Source organism: Polyodon spathula, chromosome 6, assembly GCF_017654505.1.
Source record: "Polyodon spathula isolate WHYD16114869_AA chromosome 6, ASM1765450v1, whole genome shotgun sequence".
Lineage (NCBI taxonomy): Eukaryota > Metazoa > Chordata > Actinopteri > Acipenseriformes > Polyodontidae > Polyodon > Polyodon spathula.
In genome coordinates this window covers 48234029-48240568 of record NC_054539.1, presented here as the reverse complement: position 1 = coordinate 48240568, position 6540 = coordinate 48234029, and the positions used below count along the sequence as shown (strand labels likewise).

At 35.9% G+C, this 6540-nt stretch overlaps 1 long non-coding RNA gene across 1 annotated transcript; it reads left to right on the top strand.

Annotated features, from left to right (window-relative positions):
• The first annotated feature begins 321 nt into the window (after positions 1-321).
• Positions 322-3012, top strand: LOC121316628. The gene is made up of 3 exons (XR_005950430.1): positions 322-440; positions 2245-2388; positions 2774-3012. It is a non-coding gene; the product is annotated as an uncharacterized LOC121316628 (long non-coding RNA).
• Positions 3013-6540: the final 3528 nt, after the last annotated feature.

The following is a 6540-nucleotide window of genomic DNA, read 5'->3' as shown; positions in this document are numbered from 1 at the left end:
GGACTTTAACCTATAAATTGTCCTGTATTTCACATAGCAACAGTTTGTTTACATTGTTTAACTCATGTTTTATCGATCTTTCCTCAGTTTCTGTGAATTAATTTGAAGATATTCTACCTTTTCATGTTTTTAACTTCAAATGAGCATATCTAAATTAATAGTGAAAACCCTGTACCATATTTAAACAGATCTGAAGAAATGTATTAGATTATATCCACTGAGATGCAACAGCTTTATCTTGGCTGCTGTAGATTGAAAAGTCTTACTGTATGTAACATGTTATGTGAAATTAGTTTCAATTACTTTCAGATGGCAGCGACGTTTTTGCGATCAAAGCTGATGGTACTATCACAGTGAAAACCCCTCCAGATTATGAAATCCTCAATGAATTCAGTATTACAGTGACTGCAACAAACAACAAAACCGCTCCTTTCCATCAGGTAAACGTAGATATTTTATCATTACCTTTCAAAACATGAAAACAGAAAATGTCCTCCGAAGCGTGTGCCGTCAGCCGACAGCTTCTTTTACACACTGCAGGCTCACCATGCAGCCACCTCAGAGCTACAACGTCAGAGGGCAACGCAGCTCTGAGCAGCTTACAGGCAAGCCCACAGGGGTCACTGGTGTGCTGTGAGCCGAGGACACCCTGGCCACCCCCTCCCAGGTGGCGCTCAGCTAATTGTGTGTCTCCACCTGGGAGCTCCCGTCCACGGTCGGCAGGGGAATACCCTAGACTTGAACTGGCGACATCCAGCCTATAGGGTGCATCCTGCACTCCTCATGGAGCGCCTTTACCAGACGCGCCACTCGGGAGCATCCGTGCACATTTTAAATAAAGGTAGTGATCGTATAGCGGCTATCCTGCATAGTAATACTTATATCAATAGAATCTAAAGCAATTAAATGGGAATTTGGTGTGTTTAAAGCCATTGTTATTATTACTTACATTTTAGTAAATGTAACAAATGTTACCTTTCCGTCCTATTACCCTAATAAAAGTGACTTTGAGAGCTGATGTTAACTCAGTCACACAAGCCCTACAGAGCAGCACAGTTATAGGTGTATTGTTTAACCACTCTGGGGTAACTCCTAAACAGCAAGATTATTAGCAATGCTCAAACAAAGAAACAAAAAACACTCAGAGGTTAATAACTACATCAACAGTTTATTATGTTATTCTGGATAAATGCACCGCACTGGATTTTACCACAGCGCTCAACAGCTCTGATTACAATGCACATGATTGCAGACACACATTTGGCAATTTAAATCAATGTAAATAAACATTCCAGTTCCAAGTATATACATACATACATACGTAGCACACTGTCAGCAATCTTTGTACAAAACAAGACAACAATTATGATTTTTACACAATTTTAACCCCTTTTTCTACGATTTTAAAACTTGTGTCCCACCATTTCTGGGGAGAGAGAATGCATGCGTCAAATAAGCACTTCCCTAAATAGCAGCCCCCATTTCTCTGTCTACCTAGAATGCACAATTAAATAGTAAAAAAAAAAAAAAAAAAAAAAGTTTTATCTGTGATCAGATCTTTTAGTTGATTAACCAGTGTGGTTAATCTGTTAATTGGAACAGTCCTAATATTAAGGTGGCCATATGGCTCCATGTTCACAGGGACAGTTCAGGCTTTTCAGCTCACACCCCAATGCATTCTGGTAAGCATAGTCCCACTTCTCTTAAAGGAAGAGATAAGTGAATGGTACCTGACAGGTAAAACGTACCAGGTTGCCTTGGTCTGTGAGTTGAAAGAATTGCAGGGTATGGTAAAGCATATAATTAAACATGACAAATCAGGGTAAACTATGTAAATACGTAGTCTAACCACTAGGAAAGCACGGTAAAAATGAAAAAATACCATGGTAAACCTTTTATAAGGACAGTACAAAAAAGTTAATTTATTCGTTTTTATATTGCTTGTTGGTCTATTGTAGTGTTTAGTCTATGTTTCCCTTTAAAAAATAAAAACCAAAACAAAAAACCCTTTTAACTCTAAGAAAAAAATCCCAGTGGATATTGTCATCTTAATTGCAGATCAGCAAATATTATTTTACATTTTACTTTGGGTAGTTCAGATATATTCTGGGCAGGTACTTTACTTCCCCCAAATCTCTAATTGGTTTCCATTGTACCTGTCATATACTTTACCTGTTTAAACTTTAAGGGGCACACAAACAGAGCTGTTCCATGGCTTATTTGAGTCTTTATATTCATTTACAGAATCAAACAACCGTGATTATTTCTGTACTGGATGTGAATGATAACCCTCCAGTGTTTCCTCAAAGTAACTATACAGCCAGTGTGAATCTGACATCCCCACTGGGAACTCAAGTAACTTCAGTTACTGCTACTGATAAAGATCAGGTAAAGTTTCCTTCATGCCTTTCTCAAGTGCTGTATGTAAATAATATAAAATGTATTCTCAGTTGGACTTCTTGGATGAAATACTAAATTAATGACTGTGATCATGTGTTATTGATAATTAATCATTCAGGTCAGTATTTTCAAGAATATAAAGCATGCCATTTAGAAAGTATGGTATTAAAGCTGCAACCAGACCATGTGATTTACAGCAATGAAAAGACCATAGGTGAACCGTTTTGATTTTAAGTTATTTTTTAAAACTCTCCTGAATTTAAAGTTAAGACAGAAAAGAACCAAAATGGCCCTTAGCACAGTGAAAGTGTCTCCAGTAATGGTAATGGTGAAAGGGTTTAGAAGCTAACATGACACTAATTTTTGTCCTTAGGGGAGTAATGGTGTAATAGAGTATCATCTACTGGATGATGAGCCGCACAGCAAATACTTTCTTATTGAGAACCAGCTTAAAGGAAGGATTATAACGATACAGAAACTCCCCAGCTCTGGAGACTACTCCTTCATTGTAGAAGCGCGGGACCGAGGTGAACCCTCACTCAACAGCACAGCCGTTGTTAATGTGCAGGTTGTAGATGACAGGCCTGAAGTGCCTGATTTCAACAAGACTGATATCAGGTGAGCCAATCAAATAACTCTCCCAAGGCTTCATCTCTTGTAAAAGAAGTTCACCCCAAGCATCACATCTTTAAGTATTCTTTTAATAAGGGAAATACATTTGGATGCATTTTTAGACTGTACTGTTTGTTGGAAGCTAAATATTTCCTCACTGGCAATCGCTTTCCTTTTTCACTGATTGGCTAATGCAATAATGCTTTCTTATTAGTTCAGGCTCTTACCTTTGTGACTATAGGATGTTGTTGTTATACAAAATATCACTAACAACAACAGTCTAGACATGTTTCATTAAATGTAAAATCAAACTATCCAGATTAACAAAACATACTTTAAAACAATGGTCTTTAATTAACTCGGAAGGTAAAGCATTATGTTAAAAGCTGCAGTAATTATTGATTGAAACAAATTACAATCGTACATGTAGTAGTAGGGTGTTGATATTTCCATTGTAGGCCTCATTTTGGGGCTTTTGGAAAATCTGTATAATATTTGGTATAGCAACACAAACAAAATATTATTTTTCAAGAACTTTCTAGTGGGAAACTTTTACTGCTTTTGATTTTTGTGGTCAGTTTCATCATTATTATGTTTAAGGATAAGCATAGTTACTGTAAAAAGCAAAGGTCCACACTGACTGGCTTGCAATGTTTTTCTTTTTGCTGCATTTGGTAAATTGCCCTTGGTACCATTTTCCCCTCTACCTAGCCTTTCTTTGCAGACATTAAGACCACATTTAAAGCTCAGTACTGGTCAAAAAGATGTTTATGTTCATTGTCTGTGTTTGTTTGTTTGTTACCACCCAGTGTACATGTCAAAGAAAACACAAGAATGAACCATGTGGTCTATACCTTTGCTGTGCTGGATACTTCAGGAATGCCTGTGACATATACAATTTTAAATGGAAATGAACTTGGTGAGTGGGCAATCAGTTTTTTTGTTATCTAATGATGCCTTAAGCAAACACTTATTCTGTTTCTGTTGTTTGCAGGTCATTTCCTATTGCATTCAAACACTGGTGAACTGATGACCACCATCAATCTGGATTATGAGAAGCTCTCAAAGTACATCATCACTGTAGAGGCAAACGAAGCTGGCTCCAGTTCTAGGAAAGGTAGTTTCTTTCTAACAATTTGAAAGTTCTCAGATGTTTCAACCATCTGTAACAGTGTGCTCCCCTTTAACCTGCAGAAATAACAGGGTTATACTTAGGCTTGCTACTTTTCGATATTACTCAGTAATGCTCACTAAGCGTTGAATTCCCCAAAAAATATGAGATAGACTGAAATAAATTTATATAGGATAAACGTTGGTAAAACCATTTGCTGTTTTTTTTTTTTTTTTTTTTTCTTACCAAAAATAATAATTTAGAAATCCTCTCTAGTTTGTGTAGTTTTTATACTTGCTGTCTGTCCTGTCATTCAAAGCACCTACTTTGAAATTAGTGGGTTAAGGTGTAAGTAAGCTTTAGCTATAGGTATACGGTGACAGTTACTAGATTGATTTGAAAATGGGGCACAATACCTGACCAAGGGCTGAAGTCTCCGCAGCAGGACGAAGCGGGCCCGTCTGCCTTGCCTTCCAAGCTGTGCTGAAGCTGGAGAGGGTCAGTTCTGTTCAAATATCTAATGTGTTGTTCTGTGCATATTATTTTTACTCATAAATGTATGCTATAAAAGTCTGTGTAATACATTTGTATATGCTGTGTTTTCTACAGTTTATTTGAGACCATTTTTAAATGTGTGTAGGATCTTTATCTTTACAAGAAATAGCTTTACTATGACCAAACGTTACTTCAATTAGAATGTTGGTAACCATGGTTTTGTTGCATGTTGAATATGATAAAGGGGTTTCCCTGAATTAGACGTTTTTCAATGGCAAAAAAGTTTAGTTTTTTTTTTTTTTTTTTTTTTTTAAGTATAAAAGTCGATTTCACCCATTCTGTGCTTGAATTGAAAAATATAGATCGGGAAAAAAAAATGTCGATATTAATTGTCAATTTGGCAAAAAAATAAAAATTGAATAGTAGCAAGCCTAGTTATACTCTGTAAACAAATTTCTTAAGCCTTTTGCCAGCGTCTCCTGCTCGATTCTAAAATACCTAACAAATGTTCTTAGTGTTGGAGCATCATGTTGGGTGGAAGTCTTTACACTGCTTACAGAGAGGTTGTGGGTAGACCTTTGGTTGCCTAGATTTAAACATAGAAATACAGTATTAACATAAACTTAAAAAATGTAATGACAACCATTTTTTTTTTTTTTTAATGTCTTCAATTTAAACCGGAAAATGTGAGTAAACAAAACGTGTCTTTTTTGTACCCCTTTTTATGGTGTTCGTTTCCACTGAAGTCACAGCACCTACAAATATTGCAAGACTGACTATTTTGGTTGAAGATGTGAATGAAAAACCAACATTTAGCAAAAAGAGCTATTCTGCAAATGTTTTTAATACAGTCCCTTACAAGTTCCCAGTAATCAGAGTTGAGGTATGTGCTGTTGTTCCTACTGATGGCGAAATTATCTGGGTGTCTAATATTAATTTCCTTTTTTGAACTAATTTATTTCACTCTAAGTTCTAGTTGTATTTTTATTATGTTTTGTTGCATGTTTTTTAAACTTTTGGTTTTGTTAATGTTGTTGTACACATGCTTTAACTTGTTTATTGTGTTGCTTGCCTTCATTGGACACACATTAAAAAGTCACAGACATTATATCATATGCAAGACCACTGAATCTACATCACAGTAAACTTTCCACTAGAAAGACAGATTGGCAGATATTTCTAGATCAAAGCTTTGAATAATATATTATTTTTTTAAATAGAATTTTGATTCACTTTACATTGTTTGCACAGAAGTTGTGGGTAGACAAATTCTCTTAACCGAAGGCAATGCATTGATAAAGAACCGTTGCCATTATAGGCGTTATATAAAAATAAATTGATTGGTTGTGTAATTGTTACATACATTATTGTGATATATAATTTCACTTTATTTATATTTGTGTGGTCTAAACTATTGCAAATGTCTTTATTTTATTGACTCAGGCTTCAGACCCAGACAGTGAGGATAATGGAATGCTGGTTTACAGTCTTGAGGGACCCTCCAGTAGGGAATTTGACGTTGATGAAGTGACAGGACAGATTTTTGCAGTATCCTTGACAGGCAAAGTGGGAAAATTTTCTTTCAAGGTCCAAGTTACAGACCAAGCAGGGAAGGGCCTGTCAGATGTAACTCAAGTTGACGTAAGTACTATAAACTGATGTGAAGTTCTGTATAATACTACAGTAGGGGGTATAAGAACAGCAGAGCACCGCTTCAGCCTAATTTCAAGCCAAATGCATTCCATAAAAGATCATTAACAATTAGTAAGCCTTTATAAAGGTTAATACTGCTTTTATAATGAGCGAGTTGAATAAAGTTCTTCCTACATACTTCACTTCCCTGTTGTTTGATTTATTTATAGGTAACTGTTGATAGCAGCTCTGATAATGACATTGTGGTGATCTCAATAGACCAAAGAGTT